The 18,554-nt window shown below is 36.3% G+C and overlaps 1 long non-coding RNA gene and 1 other non-coding gene across 2 annotated transcripts; one reads left to right on the plus strand and one right to left on the minus strand.

Moving 5' to 3' along the window:
• Nucleotides 1–1,843: 1,843 nt before the first annotated feature.
• LOC118613755 lies at nucleotides 1,844–16,893 on the minus strand. The gene is made up of 3 exons (XR_004955795.1): nucleotides 15,120–16,893; nucleotides 3,665–3,828; nucleotides 1,844–3,200 (listed from the first exon to the last, which is right to left on the minus strand). It is a non-coding gene; the product is annotated as an uncharacterized LOC118613755 (long non-coding RNA).
• LOC118614375 lies at nucleotides 10,276–10,394 on the plus strand. The gene has a single exon (XR_004956024.1). It is a non-coding gene; the product is annotated as a 5S ribosomal RNA (ribosomal RNA).
• Nucleotides 16,894–18,554: the final 1,661 nt, after the last annotated feature.

The raw sequence follows: 18,554 nt of genomic DNA on the forward strand, positions 1-18,554 counted from the left end.
TCACACAAATGTTTCTACATGTTCCATTTGGCACAAAAATATATATATATATATAAATTGCAAGCTGCCTTAAAATTTTAACTAGGCACTAAAATACAAAATTTTTTTTTTAAATATACAACTTAATACCCTGATGAATATGTTGAACCTAATAATTGAACAAAGAAACTTCAGAATAGAGACATGAGTGTTAACTACTATTAGTGGGCTGCCATGTGCTGCATGGGTAGCACAACTCAATGTAAAGTAACAAATGGCAGAGACTGCCTATACCTTCATAAATCTTACAAATACCTGAAATAATTATGAATAGATTCAATCATATTTCTCAGTTTATTAACTGTTTTGGAAATTACACCATGATTTATTTATTCATTTAACAAATGGTTACTATATGTGCAAGATATTATTACCTGCCGAAGAGAAAATACAAATGATTTAAACTCTTCCCTTGAGTAAATTATGTCTTAATAAGGAAATATTCTAAGTACACAATGGGCTACATGCATACGAGGTCAAAAGCAAAAGAGCCATAAGTGAATTGTGACTATAAAGTTCAGATAAAGAAGAGATTATACCTAGCTAGGGGTGGTCAGAAATGGCTTCATGGAAAAAGAGGCATGTGAAAGTAAGATTGGATATGTAGAAATGGGGCCTAAGGGCTTCCATAAAAAGCAGAGAGCATTATCAAATACATGGAACTGGGAAAAGTAAAGGTGTGTGGGAGGGAGTTGTGTTGGCCAGAAAATGAAGTACCTAAATGCAAATAAAATCTATAATAGTTGATTTATTTATTCAGTAATTAGTGGCATTTATAAAGCTCATCAGTGGACATATTTCCCTCTCAATGAGACAAATCTGTAACAAAATTGATGCGAATGGTTTACAGAAAGTAGGTAAAATGTAACTGATCTAAATTTTAGTGACTTTGAAATAGTGTTATTTACGATTGTTACTTGTTTTCAAGCCTTATTAAATTCAGTATTCTGTTGATTTACTCATGATACAGCCTGCAACATCTCCAAATGTTGTCATGAACTTCTTGTACCAGAAGTCTGCAATAAGTCAGGACCTGAGCTTTCTGGTTACAAACTGTTTTTATTACATCAGTCACCTCCTGTTCAGATTTCCAATAGGTGACATTTGCATGGTTCCATCTGTCTGATTTATTTCTTCTCAAGGCCAAATTGTTTCAGTGGCATTTGGGAACCTTCCGAATGTGGCTTCTATATGTCTTCAGTTCATAGAAATTACCTCTGTAGTCAATTTTTCACGATAGTCTCCAAGATATTTCTTTGTTTATTTTAAAGACATGGTTTGATATTTCTTGCCCTGGGTTTATATTTTATATTTGATTTTGCAGTTCATAGAAATCTGTTCTCAAGTCAATTTAACATTACTGGCCAAAGACATTATAATTTAGAAATCTCCTGAAATATGACACTTAGCAGGAAGTAGTAACTTTTTAACTGATGATGACATGTGGTAGATTCTCCAGGTGTGTTAAGATTTCCCATTAGCCCTTCTGAAACTGCTCCATTTGGCAAGACAATTACCTTTATTTTGATATTCCTCAATTTCCATCGCTCATCAAATCTTGTGTCAAACCCACAGGCTACACTAATTTTGTTCCCCTCCATTACCGAGGTGTTTCTATTTAGAACAGTTATAAACATAGACATCTTTATATTATTAGTTTTAGGGAATAAAATATCTGGTCTATTGGGAAAGATTTTTTTAATCAGGTTTTATAGTTCTGAATCAGTGTATTTATTGCCATTATTTTTTTTGGCATTTTAAATTTTGGGTTTGATATTTTCAATGTTGTTGCTATTATTGTTATTCTAAATATTATTATTTATGATAGCAGTATATTATCCCATAATTCAGCATCTGAGTTTAAACTTCCTAATACACAGTACAGTATTCCACTTACGGCATCAAGCTAAACTAAATCAAAGTAAATACTCTTCATATGTATTTTTCAATTAGTAGCATAGATTATTAATCAACAAAGCTTCTGGATCAAGTCAATGAGGCAAATTTATCAAAGCAAGGGCAACTTCAATTAACGGTGCTTGACATTGTAGAAATTGCTCATTCTCTGAAATGTTTGTAAAAAAATGATCTTCAAAAATGATTTAACACTTTTCATTTACATATGTGGCAATTATAGCCCCCAGACTTATCTCTCAAAAGCATCTAGGTTTTTGCTTCACAAAAGGCGGCAGTGGGGCTTTTTGTCCCTTGCAATGGCTGATGTATATGTCTTGAATCTCACTTTGACAAAATACAGTATGAAGTTAGGTTAGAACATAGTTCTAAGTATTAATTTGTACTTGTTTATTTTCCTTTCATAGGCCTAGAAATAATGATTATTGGTTAATACAAATATATAGATATCACTTTAGATATTTTAGGCACAGTTCAACAACTATCCGAAGTTTCAGGCAGCTATGCTATATAAAATATTCATTTTTTTAAATTAAAAAAAAACTATAGTCCAAGCCCACATCTAATTGTGGCATTATATAAACCCAGTTTTACAGAAAACATTTTTGCATTTAATCTTTATTCCATATATGTAGAATTTATAAGGTATATTTACCTTGTATAATATGTATAGACATCTCATAATTTTGTTCTTATTGGTCATAGTTTTGCTAGACTGTGGTTTGGAGCATTTTTATTGTAGCTATTTATTTCATCTTCTAAATGCCTGTGTTTGGTATACATTTCTAGATAAATGCCACTAAATGACTTAAATTGATTAGATCTCTTGGTATCAGATTCCAGGCCCAATGTGTATTTGCCAAACTGTCTTTATAAAATCAAGTCTCAACACTACTTCATTCTCATATTTTTTGAACTAACATACAATATTGTAGAATTGTTGCAAGTGGAAACTTTCCATGTTTGGTACTTTTGAAAGAACTATAAATATAAGCAATCCAATTTAGAAATGATAAATGCTGCCTTCCAAATTCCAATCATATCTGTCCTTAGTTATAGCATTTTCCAATAAAAAAAAATACCTTTGGTGATGCTCAGACACATATCATTTTTAAGACCTAGAAATAAAGACCTGGACTAAGGCCAGTCACTTGAATTGTGAGGATATCCATTCCAAGAATATCTTTTATTGTTATCACCGCTCGCTTGTCTCCATGATGTATTGGACTGCCCCAGCTTTCTTACCACTAGGAAAAAAAAAAAAAAAAACTTTTATTTTCCATTATTTATCTTGTTCTTCTTGCATACTTTCTGCCTCCCTGTAAGGTATTATTCAACTTGTTCTTTTAAATAAATCCATAGGAACCTTGGTATCAAAATATCAGTGATTATTTTGGTTTTTTCTACTATCATTTCCTTTGAATGAGAAGTAACTCTTTTGAAAGTAAAGTTTTCAAGGTTCCTTTATATTCTAAAAAATAAATGGAATAAGACAGGAAATTTTCAAAGAAGTTAATGACCACTTTTCATTTAATGACTCAATTTCAATTGCTGTATTTTTCCCATTCTATGACGACATGGGCTGTGTATGCATCATAAATTTAATAACAGCTTTTTAGAAGAAAAAACACACTATCACATTAATGCACACAATTAGTTTTAACTAACTGAGAGCAGCATATGTTAACTCAGAGAAATAGATGCCACTCACTTTTTTAGTATCTTGGTGTAGTAGACACAGAGCTGAACCTCCCAGAAGAACTTGCTGCCCATGTATGAGGCAGATGGCCTCAAACTGTCAGCTCTTTCAAGGTTGGCCTCAAATGCAGAGAGTCAGCCTGAGGTCAGTCTCTTCTCAGCCCAGCCATATCTAGACTAAGCAGAGTGAGAGTATAAAGGATCAGCAATTTTTGTCGGACAGGCACTACTCTGATAGTTTGTACCTCAGTAGCTTCTCAAGTGAAATCTGAATCTGGCACCATGCACAGAGGGCAGGGGGAAACTGAAAAAAAGAAGCAGGCCACTCTGGATCAGTAGGTGGTAGTTTTACCAAACAAGGGAAGTTACGTACAAGACTTGTTGTGGGTGGTCGCCAGATGAGTAGATCTCTGCACATGCTTGCTAGAATTTTAACAGTTTATATAGGGGCCTTAACTGGGTTCAGTCATATATACTATCTAGATGGTCTCAACATCTTGTATTTTCCAAGGCTGTGTCCTTGAAATGATTCCCACTGTGAGAACACTGGGCAGAACATACATTTCAAGAACAGGGAAGGGGGTAAGGAGACTCTGATGGCCCAGGTCCAATTTATGGGTCAGCCAGCAAGCAGTCACATCTTCTCGATGACCTCCTCTAGTGCTCCACATCTCGTACAATCTCATATGCCCCCATCTTTTGCAATGTGCCCTGAACAAATCACAAGGGGTTTTACTAGCATGGAGGTGACTCATTTTGTGCAGCTACCTGAGGTACATACCACAGGAACAATATAGGCACATGCAACTGAAAACACTGATTAAGATAGTGATTTCCAACACAAATAACAATTCTTTCCACCAAGAGCCCCATTATCAGAACTACTGATTTCCTAAGTCGCCTAGGCAGAGGGTTGGATCACTCAGGGCATTCAATTGTGGCTTCATGTAATTTAATAAAGACAATACACTAGCCAACGCATCAAGTATAAAGACACAACATTCTGTTTGAATAACGGCACAGGTGCCTCCTTGGGAGACTGTAATAACATCCAAGGCCATTCTGTTTGGAAGACAGCTTTTCTCATTAGAGACATTTCAGTGTTCGATAAAGACAGGCTTTGCTGGCTATCACTTATAGCACACATAGTAAGCCCTTCTGTGTGTGCTATAACATCCTCCAGGCCCATGGAGGGAACAAAGACTTTGGCCAAATAATCATACCAGTGGAAAGCAAAACACGCCCATCTGGCCTTGAGGAGAGAGAAGTTGGCAATCTCAGTTACTGCAAGGCAGACTCTCCTCTGTTCTCAAGGAAATCTCACAGTGCAGCAGCCCAACCACCCCAGTGGAAGTGGTGCCAAATATTTGTGGCACACAACCAGTGAGTCCCATTCATGGGTACCCAATAAATACCCAGTGGGGCGACCAGTGATGGCAAAACCATGGATATCATAGTTTCAGTGATATCATCCCATGTTCCTGGCACGACTAGATTGGTTATGTTTGGAGTGATTTTTCTGTTCCCAACGTAGGTGTGCCCAGGTGCTCAACTGTCCATAACCCGGGATGAGTCACATGAACCCACCCCAAATCCGATCATAACCACCAATTGTCCTAAAAATGGTGGTATATTTAGAACCCTTCCAGCCAGTAGTTGGATAGGTTGCAGATGTAGTTTGACTGACAGAAAAAAAGAATACCCATGCCTAGCATTATGGGTAGTATGTGTCACAGGTCAGGTTTATGGATTAGTATTGGTAATATCAGAAGAATTAAGAGTGCTAATCCTGGCTTGTTCTTCCTTAATGTACTAGGGCCTTTCAATCCTCTCTCTGGCATGGTGATACCTAGCAAAGGGAAACATGATAATATTATGGGGAGAAACCTGGTGGACACCACCATAATGAAATGTCAAAATCAACCTAACCAATAATGAGACAAACTAACATCCTGTGCCTTCTGATATGAAGCACCAAGAAGGACACAGGATCTCTTATGCAGCATTCTTGCCAAAAAAAAATAAAATAAAATAAATGCATTACTTAAATCTAATAAAGAAATAAACTCAAATTGAAAGATATTCTTCAAAACAACTTCTCTGTACTCCAAAAATGTTTATTGGTAGCAGGGGCAGGGGAGGAGGGCAGCGGGGACCTGGCTTAGGAAGAGTTCCAAATTAAAGGAAATTGAAGAGACATGGCATTGAGTTGTGTACATTTCTTATATATTTTAGATATTAATCTTTTATCTTTATATGGCTTGCAAATATTTTCTCCCATTTCAAAGATTACCTTATTATTTTGTTGATTCTTTTGTTGTACAGGAGCTCTTTAGTTTGACATAATCCCAGTTGTGTATGTTTGCTTTCATTGCCTGTGATTTTGGTGTCATATCCAAGAAATAATTACCAAGATGAATGTCCATGAGCTTTTGTAGAAGTTTTTCAGTTTCAGGTCTAATTTTAAGTCTTTAATCCACTTTGAGTTGATTATGAAGGATGATGTAAGATAATGCTCCAATTTCATTTTTTTGAGTGTGGATATCCAGTTTTCTCAATGCCATTTATTTAAGAAATTAACCTTTCCTCATAGTGTATTCTTGGCACCCTTGTCAAAGATCAGTTAACCTTATAAATGTGGGTTTATGTTGGGGTTCTGTTATTCTGTTCCACTGGTCTATATGTCTGTTTTTATACCTGTACCATACTATTTTGATTACTGTTGCTTTGTAATATATTTTGTAAGCAGGAAGTATGCTAACCCAATCTTAAAATGGCCAAAGAAACTGAATAGACATCTCTCCAAAGAAATTAAACATATAGCTTAACAAGTATTGTAAAGGTACTCAGCATCACGAGTCATTAGAGAAATGTAAATCAAAACCATAAGCTAACACCACACATGTGTTAGGATAGCTATTATCAAGAAAAGAAAAAGGTAACAAATGTTTGCAAGGATATAAAGAAAAGGGAACCCTTATACACTGTTGGTGGTCACGTAAATTGGTATAGCCACTAAGAAAGACAGTGTTGATGGATGTTCCTCAGAAAACTAAAAATAGAACTACCATTCGACCTTGCAATCCCACTTCTGAGTATTCATCCAAAGGAATTAAAATCAGCATCTCAATGAAATACTGCCATTTGCATCAACCTGGATGGACCTTGAGAGAATCAAAAAAGTTGAAAATCACATGGTATCACTTATATGTGAGATATGAACCTAAAAGCAACAAATGAACAGGACAAACAGAGACACAGGGTCATGGACAATGGACTAATGGTTACCAGAGGATAAGGGTTGGAGGAGGAGGGAAGAGGTAGACAGGGTAGAGGGGATCAAATATAGGAGGGTTGGGGGAGGGTGAAGTGGACAAAGGGAATCAAATATATGGTAGCCGAAGGAAACTGGACTCTGGGTGGTAATCACACAACAGACTAGATAGATGTCAAACTATAATGTACACCCCTAAATTATATAATTATATTAACCAATGTTACCCCAATGAACAAAAAAAATCAGCATCTCAGAACGATATCTGAATTCTCATGTTAATTGCAGTTTTTATTTACAATAGCCTAGACATAGAAACAACCTAAATGTCTATCGATTGATGAATGGATTGAAAAAAATAAGAGATATACTTACAATGGATTACTATTCATCCTTTAAAAAGAAGAAAACTTACCATTTCCAAAACCATAGTTGAACCTGGAGGACATTATGCTAAGTGAAACAAGCCAGTCACAGAAGGACAAATATTGCATGATACCACTTATATGATAAATTCAAAATAGTCAAACTCATAGAAGAGAGTGGACTGCTGGTTGCCAGGAACTGAGGGTGAGGTGGGGGGTTGGGGGGGAATAAAAGTATTAGTCAAAGAGTACAAAGTTTGGTTATGAATGAGTCCTAGAGATCTACTGCACAGAACACTGGCTATAGTTAGCAATACTGTACGGTATACTTAAAAACATCCTAAGAAGGCAGATCTTATGTTAAGTGTTCTTATCATCATCCTCATCATCATCATCAAAATAAATAGGAGGGCAAGAGGAAAGTTTGGAGTTGATGGACAAATTTATGGCATAGATTCTGGTGATGGTTTCACAGGTTTATACTTATCTCCAAACTTATCAAGTTGTATACAGTAATTATGTACAGCTTTTAGTGTGTCAAAAAAAAATAATAAAATGTTATGAAAGTTAAAAAGAAAGAGAGACATAACAGCTAATTATAGTATATGATCCTGGATTGGACATGAGTTGGGGAGAAAAAAACTGCTATCAAAAAAATTTTAGGACTATTAGAAAAATTTGAATATGGATTGGATAACAATATTGTATTACTATTCAATTTCATGTGTTTGGTCATTTTACACTGTTGCTATGCAGCAAATCACCCTAAAATATAGTGACTTAAAGCAATAAATACTTGTTCCTTCTCATGGTTCTATGGGTTGGCTGGGTAATTCTAGTAGTCTGAGCTGGTTCTGCTGTAGCCGTATGGTCTAGAAAGCCTCACTCACATTAACAACACTTGGTATGATGTAAACCAAGATGACAGCTGCATGTCTCTTATCCCCCAGCAGCCTAGCCCAGCTCATTCACACTGCAGCAGAAAGGTTTCCAGCATCAAGAGAGGGCAAGCCCCACTTTTCAAGCCTCTGCTTGCATCAATGTTTAATATCCTGTGTCCAGGGCGAGTCACATGGGTAAGCCCAGATTTAAGAAATGAAGAAATAGATTCCCTCCCTTGATGGGAGAAACATCAAAGTCACATTACAAAAAAGAGATGCATACAAGCATAGGAGAAATAATTGGCCATTTTGCAATCCATCATACTACAATTATAATATTCTTGTTCTTAGAAAATAAACATTGAATTAAGGATAAAGGTGAATAATGCCTGCTGCTTGCTCACACAATGAGTAAAAAATAATACATGTGCTGTGATATACAGAGAGAGTGAAGCAAATGTAGCAAAATGGTAACAACTGCTGAATCTGCATGATGAGTATAAAGGATATGCGGAAGTTTTTTGTACTATTCTTGCAATTCTACACATTTACAATTATTTCACAATAAAAGGGGTTTTTTAATCCCACCAAAGTATTGGATCACTTCAGTTTGACCACAGAGTTATAGGGTCACTGTAGCAAAACCACAGCACATAGAGGACCGATGTGGGTGGGATGAGAAGTAGGCCCGTAAAGGAGGGTGCCGGGAAGACTACTGCAAGGGTGTCCTGTGTGTTGGATTTGGGATACTTTCCTATTTGGTTAAATTCATATTTGTATCTTCTTCCTTATATGAATTCTGTATCAGGGGAAGTTGTACCATCTCTCTTTAATATCAGTTAAACCTTTAGTTAGATAGCCTGTGAGCACCTGAATGATAATCCTTTACACCCATCATCAGTCACACCAGCTTCTCCTAGCTTTGTTCCAGTTTCAGGTCCATCTGGCCAGGATATTGTACCATTTCCACCTCCCCTTATTCTGCCCAATTGTGGCAACATAATGATTAAAAATGGCATTGAGGTACCTAAAAATTTATTTCTAATTATTAATACCTGAAGATATCATTTAATTATTTAATTATGGAGACAATAAAAGAAGAAGCTCACATTGTAAAACATCTACTATGTGCAAATAGAATCAGTGTTTCTCAAAGTGGTCTCCAAACCAGCAGTACCAGCAGAACCTGAAAACTTGTTATAAGTACAAGTTCTTGGACTTACTTAATCAGAAACTTTGGGAGTAAGGCCAGCCAAGCAATTCATGTTTGAATAACCACTCCAGGTAATTCTGGTGCCCACTAAAGTTCACAAATGATTGCTCTTGATACCAGAGCAATAAGAGTCATATCAGAGATTTTAAAAAATTCTTCACTCCACCAACAAGTGACATTTAACAATAGTCAACTGTTCTCACAACAGTTATCCATGGGGATAGATGGAGCCTTCTGTAGGTTCTCTCTAGCCTCCCACTGTATGCTCTGGTTGGCTCTTAAGGCCTCAAGACTTACTTTACAATTTTCAGAAAAAGTCAAGAACTTTGTCCCGAAAGCCAGTTTCTAGGACTGTACATCCATTTCCTGCTGCTCCCGTCACTGAAATAGGAAACTGATTCTTACATTGTTATTTACTTCAGGATTCATAACTTTAAAAACTTTAGCACTTGACAAGTCTCAACACACTGGGAGACAAGGCAAACTTGAACTAGAGTTGAACCTGCTATCCTACTCAGACTAAATGTTCTGGTTGGGTAGCTTCTGCCTCATCCCATGTCTTTCTCTATTTAGCATTGTTTCTCTTTTTTATCCAGCAGAAGTTGCCAAGTTGCCGCATATTCTAAACCCAGTACATCATTATGACTTGTCTGCTTTTTCCTGTGTCTTAAAATTCAGCCCCCAAACACCAAATGATACCATTAAACAAGTGGTTGTCAGTCATCATTGTTATAAACTGAATTGTGTCTCCCTAAAATTCATATATTGAAGGCCCAATTTCCAATATGACAGTATTTGGAGACAAGCCTTTAAGGAGATAATTAAGGTTAAGTGAGGTTATACAAAAGAGCCCTCATCTGATAGGATGTTATCCTTATAAAAATTGGTAGAGTCTATGGCCATGCCACCCTGAACAAGCCCGATCCCATCTGATCTCGAAAGCTAAGCAGGGTTGGGCCCGGTTAGTACTTGGATGGGAGACCACTTAGGAAGACCAGGTGCTGTAGGCGTAAAAAATAAAAATAATAAGGGATTGTAAACTGACGAGGTGTTTGCAATCTGTGAGATCAACCAAGGGTTGCCTCACCTAAAGAAAAAAAAAAAGTGGAGGAGATAGCAGCAATCTCTTTCTCTCCACAAGCACACAGAGGAGTGGCTGAGGGAGGATACAGAGAGAAGGCAGCCATCTACAAGCTAGAAAGGAGAGTTCTCACCAGAAACTAACTCTGATGGCACCTTGATCTTGGACTTCTAGCCACTAGAACTTCAAGAAAATAAATTTTTGTTGCGTAAGCCACCTGGTCTGTGGTACTTAGTTATGGCAGCATGAGCGGACTAATACAATCATCTAGGGGTGGTTTTAAAAATAACTACCCCTAAAAAATGATTCAGTTTGTCTGAGGTGTGGTTCCTTGCATTAATACTTCTTAGAATCTTCCCAGATTATTCTGTGTGCAGCCAAGGTTGAGAAACATTGAGACTATTCCCAGTTTTAAAAAATGGAACTCTTAGGCCTATTTTTTAAAAAGTCTATCCCATTGACATCACTTAGAGTATATCTTTAGATTTAGACATATTTGTTCTCCTATTTCAAGGAATCCCCAAATAGATAAGGAAGACATGTTTATAGCTTGCCAGCTTGAGCAACAGAATGTAAACTGAGCTTGAAATTAAAATAACTTTAGAATGAATCTATCCAAGATTTTTAATATAACAACCTATTAAAGATCTCTTATTTTCTGTTGCAAGTAATTTTTAATGAAAAAACCAAGTTCAATAAAAAAATATATTAAAAAAAAAAAAACTCTTAATAACCCTGTAAACAAAACAGAGTCCTAAGCTTGGAGCACAACATTTGAAAAACATTGTCTAAATTTGGACTAAATTAAAAGAAATTTCCAGTGATATACATAATTTACTCTCTCAAGAGAGTAGTACAGCATGGCTGGCTGGAAGTAAATAAAAATTTTTCTGAAAAAAAAAAAATCCCAATAATGTCTCCAAATTGCAAAGGTTCAGCTGCAGAAAATAAAATCCACTCTTGTTAGCCGAAGTGGAACAAGATTTGATAAAGGAAATTAAGTGATTACAAAATTGTTGGAAAAGCAGGACAAAAAAGACAGCTCCCAAAGCCACACTGACTCTACTATGATCAGGAAAGCTACTTCTGCAGGAATTTAATTAGAATGCTTCCACGTTCTAAATTAGGAAGCTTTAGCAGATGACCCCAGAAACATGCAATGTCTGTCACCCTCTATCTTCATAAGCAAAATGGATGCCCCGCATCCTGCCTCTCCACCAGTGTGACTCAATTACTAATCAATGTATCATTAAAATGCTTCTGATTGGTGTAATTTAAATCATGACCAGAACCTTAGCTTCAAGGGAACACAGAAAATGGGGGGGGGGAGAGGAGGGAAGGGGCATTTTTTTTAGTTTCTCACCCATTGATTCTAGAAGATTGGAATATTTGTTTATAAAGCTACTTTCTATATAATTAGCATCCATATACAACCTACTTATTATACTTGTATTTCTAAACAACAAATAGCCTCCACAACATGCCTGTCTGCTGCAGGTTTCCAGCTGTAGACTGGAAGTCATATGAGACATTCAAGAGGATTACTAGTGCTCCAGACATACTCCTCTCTCTGTTTCCCCCTCGATAATGAGGATCAATCATATAAGCCAAAAAAAATTAGCCTTCTTTTCCTAAAATAGCCAGTTGTATCCCCTAGAGGTAGTAATTCTCTCTTAGATACTAGGAGCTCTAAACCAGCAAAGCCAATAATTTCAGCAGCAAGAAGAAACATTTTAAAAGTAGGTCATTTGTATTACATTGGTATAGTAGTAAGAGATGTCGCTCCCAAATCCTTCACTTTGTTTTTAGACATTATATATTCCAGCTATGGGAGAAATATGTTGGTCAGTAGCTCAGAATAAATACCACATCCATAAGACAGCATTCCAATCTCACAAGGTGTTACTTTTTAGCTGCCGTAACTGAGTCTTCAATGGTCCATTTCACCATTTTATAGGGGAAACTGATTCTAGATGAATATTACCACTGTTTCTCATAAGTAGGAACCTGATGCCTTATTTTTTTGCTATAAAATCAGGGGGTTTTTTGGTCAGAAAAAGTATTGTGTGTGATATTGTAAATAAACTATTTACTAACTCCTTAAATGTTTGCTGGCAGAAACATAGTAAGCAGAGAAGGAAAATCCAAATCCAGTTGAGTAACTCCTTTCCAATAAAGAAAATCACTACTCTCCTCGTAATAGAAGGAGCTTAATATAATCTATCTACCACTAAGCCACCTGAGCATTATTCTGTTTCTGGCAGTTTGGACACTTAGTTGATATGTAGCCATATCAACTATGGTGGAGGAAAATTCATGTTATTGAGCTGTTCATTAACCCAATGAACAAACATTGCAGTGGCTTGAGAAAGACTTCCTCTCTCATCTACTGAGTGACCATTATGTTCACTTGATTTTTAGAACCTCATCTCCAAAGTGGAATCCTTTGGAGAGCAGTCATAAAGGGCATACAACTCAGCCTCTGGGTCCATTCTACCTCTTCCTCAAACTTCCATGTCCAAAATCCTCTAAACTTATGTTACCCAACCCATTAGCCATTAGCTGTTGCCCATGAATCAAAATGTGTACATACATTCAGTTATCATTCATTCCAGACAAGATAGTCCACTGGGAGGATTTCCTTCTTCCACTGTCTTCCAGTAATACCCTCGAGCAAAGCTTTAATGCTTCAGCGATCAGTCCACTTCCATCTCATGCCACATATAATGAGGAACAATCTAAAAACAGACTTGAATTTTTTTCAGATTATATGGGGCTTCCCATGAGGTCATGAGTGTAGGTTGAGGAAAGAATGAAGTGCAGCAGAGGACTTGCACAAGTCTTATACCATGTATGATAATTCCACTTGGTGACAGAGTGATGTTGAACATGCCCTAATTTATGACTTGGCAAATTAGACACCACTCAGTTTGTGAGTAGTTCAGTGTGTACATATATGTGTGTGCATATACACACACACACGTGTGTGTGTGTATGCCCTTTGGTTGTATATCCAGTCTCTGTTAGTCTAATAGCACACCAAGACCTGTCTCCCAAAAGAATAGTTACTTACCATACAGCATGGCATATGTGGATCCTGATATATACCTATATATAAGAACTAGCATTTGGAAAAATAACCACAGTATATGTATATGGACCTATCAAAAATACTTTGTGGTAGATATAAGCCAAAACTTCATTTATCACTAGAACCCAGGAGCCCCCACTATGACCAGTTAACCATAGTGGCAGCTAGGTCCCTATGAATTCATTTTAGCTCAGAATCAGTATCAATAATTACTGAAAAATCTGAGATTTTCTTTTGCCCAATACACCATTATCTCTTTATCAGCAATTGGAAGATTTACAGCATGTATTCGTGATGCTCTAGTAGTCTTTTTTCAAGGACACTGATCATTGGTTGACAAAATTTAGATTAAATGATGGCCCAGGATGAATAAAGATGCCAGAAATTCCTTGTTGTAATAAAAAAGGAGGAATCTGAAGTCACAGGGAGAAGAAACAATGATTTCCTTTTACTCAAGAGACTCTGTATCTATGTATTGACTTAGGTCTGGGAATTGGTGAGGAGACCATGATTATCATGATGTCTCAGGTCAGGCCTCTGTTCCCAGACCTCAAGTGTTCAATGAGCTGCACATTTATTTCATTCCCAGGGCCACAAGATCAATATTCTGTCATCAAACCACTTCTGCCTAGTGAGATAACTATGCCCAGCTGTTCTGGTATGGTTGGTGACACACTTGCCCTCTGCTACATAAAATGCTATCATTCTCACTAAAGTTGGGATTCTGACTAATGTAATCATGTTCTATTTTCAATTCCAACAGAAGACGGACATGGCTGTCCTCTATCTATGTATTTATCAATGATCTGGGTACTCTTGAGGGACGTCGTTAAGGAGTAGTTGAGCTGATCACACATATTAAAGCCATTCTAACACACACACACATTATCACTCATTCTTAATCCCCTGAGACTTGAATTTCTACTTTTTCATGGTACTAGGAATTTCTGGCATCTCAATATCATTTAGCCTAGGCCGCCACTAAGTCTAGGATTCATTCAGCCATCAGACCAAAAAGAAACCTCTCAGATGCTCAAATTATACACTGAGTCCCATATCTCTGGTAATTGTGTCCATATCAATAAAGTTACCCCATCAAAGCATTAATCTATTAACTTTAAAACCCATTTTACAGATAATCTCCAGTTATCTGTAACAGTTTGCTGTTATAAATATATTTGCAAAATTATTTAACTCCTTTTGTTTATGACTTTTCCTCTAAAGCTTGCTTTCACAATTATTCCTTATGACATGCAGATGTGATCTGGCTCTAGGTGTGGCAATGAGGATAGTAAGGGTGCTGTAAGAGGAGAACTGTCAATCTTTTGCAAGCGATCTGCTTTATAAGTCTATTCTAGGGTCTTCAAGCAAGTCAAGATCATCGAGCAAGAGAGAAGCTGCTTCTGCTGGCAAGGGGGACTTGGTAAGGTTCAGGGCACAGAGTGTGGAGATTTATCTAAGTCCTCCTAAATGACATCATTTCAGTGATAGGGTCTGACTTTTTCTAAAGCAATATTTTCAATTTTGTGAAAAATAAAAGGCAAAACTATAAATTCAACCTACCTCATATTTTAACAACCTGCAGCATCAGACTTTCCATCTGATTTCCATCTAAATTAGTCTTGAGGCTACGAAAGATGAGAGAGTCTTTAAGTATGCTTATAAAAATTCCTTGATTCTCAGATGGCTCCTTGAGCTGAGAATTTAAAATATTGAGCATATTTCTTTCTTTCTTTTAGCTCATATGTCTTTCTTTCTTTTAGCTCACCAGCACAACTAAAAGAAAAAACAACCCACTCCAAAGTTTTTTTCTTCCTCATTTTGCCATCATGGTCTACACAGTGGATGACCAGAGGTGATCATTTAAGTAACTGTTCACTCTGTGCTGTAGTTGCTTTTAAACAAAATCGAGTCTAACTTCTTTGATGTTTTATTGCCCATAACCACTTCTGGTACTAATTACATTATCACTCAGATCTCAGATGCCCACAACAGAATTCACTTTAACTGGTTTAAGCAGAAAGTGTTTTATATAAGGAATTATCTTCTTCCACAAGTATGGAAGAGCTGGAGGAACAGGCTCCAGGCTAATCCCTCAAGACTAACTCCTAGCCCTTAGAACCATTATGTCCATGTTGTGATTGAGAAAACGACTATCACCGCTACAGGAAGGCAACAAATCAGTAGTTCATTTGTACTATTGCTGACTGCAAAGCCATATTAACTCTGTCATGACTGAGACCGCTGCCACCACAGAACACACTGACACACTAGGAACACAGTGGCACCACATCATGACAGGAAGCAGCTGAGGAAATCATCTGCATGTTAGGGGGTCACAGTTTCACATGATGGCTCCAAACCCACGTTGGCACCCCTACACTCTACCTCTCTTGCCTGTGTTTATTTTTTAATAAGAGTCTCATACAATAGCATCTGGTTGATGAAGCATAAATCATACCTGAAGTTCTGACTTCCTGAGATCTAGGAATAGTTTCAGCATACCAAAAAAAAACTTAGGGTGGATGGTGAGTGAGCCATTATCACTTGTAGTTTCCCTTTATACTGATTATTAGAAACACTTAAAAATCACAATAGTAGGCCTATAAATGACACCACATCATGCCTTATTTTTTCTCTGCCCTACAAATGGTGAGACAACATGTAAAATTTACAAAGAGCCATAGTTAGAACAAATGATTTATATCCACAAACTACCCTTTAAGGCAAACCATATTGTCAGGTATACAAAAACCTATGGTGCTTTTTTAACAGCTTTATTGAGGTATAATTGACATGCAGTACACTATATTGTTATAGTTACAAGTTTCGATATATATATACATTCATGAAAACATTGACACATTGAGATAATAAACATATCTATCAGCCTCAAAAGTTTTCCCAAATTCATTATAATCCATCTTTTATGGGGGTTCTTTTTAATTTGACATTGAAACAAATTAGCCGATTCATTCTTAAATAGGGGAACAAACCAAATCCCCCTCCCAACAGAGCAAGATATGTTCTTAAATCCAAAAAGCTGAACTTTCAATACAAAAATTCTAATTTATTCTTAGATAACCCAGAAAAAAAAAAAAAAGCTTAATATGTTTGTACATAACCTTAATTCTCTCCTTATCAGAAAAATCAACATAACTGAACAGATAATATAAACCATTGGCCTTAATGTATAAAACAAAATGCTGTTTTTTAGTTATTATTACAAATATCTCTCCAAATTTGGATCAGTGTAAAAAAATTTACTTCCTACAAGTGAGGGCACATAGTATTGATAACTATGTTTATCAGTTACTAGGATGAGCAGGTCATACAACACAGGGACAATTTGCAGCCAATGCTAAATAAAAGGTACAATAAACAAGAGATAGAAGGAACAAAAGATTGATTTTGTATTTACTAGAACAAACCAAAACTATATTTGATATTAAGTATATGAGAAAGAATGCCAGGCAGTAAACAGTTCTACTCAACAGCAATGTAATGGTAAACACTACCAAGGGAATCATGTAATACATTTTAAATATATTGCCCTCAAATTCTAGTATTTAGAAATGTGACATGAGCATAAATAGGATGGGAACCACTGGGAGGGAAAAAAATGTAAACCAATGGTTCTGAGATTTTGCCTCAGAATCACCTGGAGGGCTTCTTAAATGCAGATTGCTAGGCCCCACCCCTGAGATTCAAGAGATCTGAGGTGGGGGTCCAAGAATATCTAGTAAGTTCTCAGATGATGCCGGTGCTGCTGTTTTGCAAACCACAATATGAGAGCCACTACTGATCTAGATTTCCAGTTTAATTCCTTGGAGAAGTATTCAAATGGGAGTCAGAGAAGCAGGGGTTGAGGGGGTGGGGGTGGCCAATAAGCCTTGGCCAACAATATGAACACATAAATAGAAGAAACATCAAACTAAGGAATAAAAAGCAGAGGGAAAATAAACAAACATGACATCTATGCAAAAATTCTGCCCCTGCCCCAAGAGAAAACAAGATTAAAGCCTGGCATAAAAGTAATAGAAAAAGAACACAATTATGAAGAGATGATTCAGGTAAGAAAAGAGGTGTTTTAAGAAAATAATTAATTGGATATTTAAAGGAAATTAGAGAAATCAAAAACTCTATAAAATAAAAAATGAAAAATAAGATATGACCAAAAAAATAATAATGCTAGGATGAAAAGAGAAATGGCAAAGGAAAGTGCAAAAAAAGAAGGGAAAGAAACACCATTAAAGAACTTAACATAGCATCTGAAGCAGTGAAATATAAAAGTAGAAAAAAACCAAAAAACAAAATTTATAATGTACAAGACACACTCGAAAAAGCCACACAAAAATAAAGAAAAAGGGACAATGAGAAAAAAATTTAAAGAGAAAATGATGGACATGAAGTAAAAGCAACAGAAAGCCAATACCTAGTTAATTTGCATGCCTGAAAAAAAAAATAATTGCAAAATTAAACTTTTTTTCAATGTATTATACAGGAGTTAAATGTCTGATTCAAAAACCTCTGAAAATGGCCAAAAATAATTACAGATCCTTTTGAAATGGAAGTTCAAGTTTAAAGAAAAAAAAGAGCTTCTAAGCAGAAGAATGATATCACCTCTGCTCATATGACTGACGTCTTGCCTCAGTGTCTCTGCCTCAGCCTAGTCTCTGCCTCAAAGAAACAATTCAAAGGGCTGGGTCATTCTCATCCTTCTCTTTTCAGGTTTAATGTCAAATTTTCAGAACCCTTTCCTGATCTTCCTCTATTAAACAGACCTCTGAATTACTATCACTTTACCCTAATTATTTGTTTCTTCACAATTATAGTTGAATTTTTTAATTTTCAAAATATGCTATTCTGTTGTTTCCAATAGAATTTCAACTTTACAAGGAGAGAAATTGTGTTTGTCTTATTCACCACTGTGTTCCTCGCATCTACTACTGTGAATAGCATATAGTAGGTAGTCAATAAATGTGTTATATGAATTAG

The sequence above is a fragment of the Rousettus aegyptiacus genome, unplaced genomic scaffold, assembly GCF_014176215.1.
Source record: "Rousettus aegyptiacus isolate mRouAeg1 unplaced genomic scaffold, mRouAeg1.p scaffold_m13_p_2, whole genome shotgun sequence".
NCBI classification, from domain to species: Eukaryota; Metazoa; Chordata; class Mammalia; order Chiroptera; family Pteropodidae; genus Rousettus; species Rousettus aegyptiacus.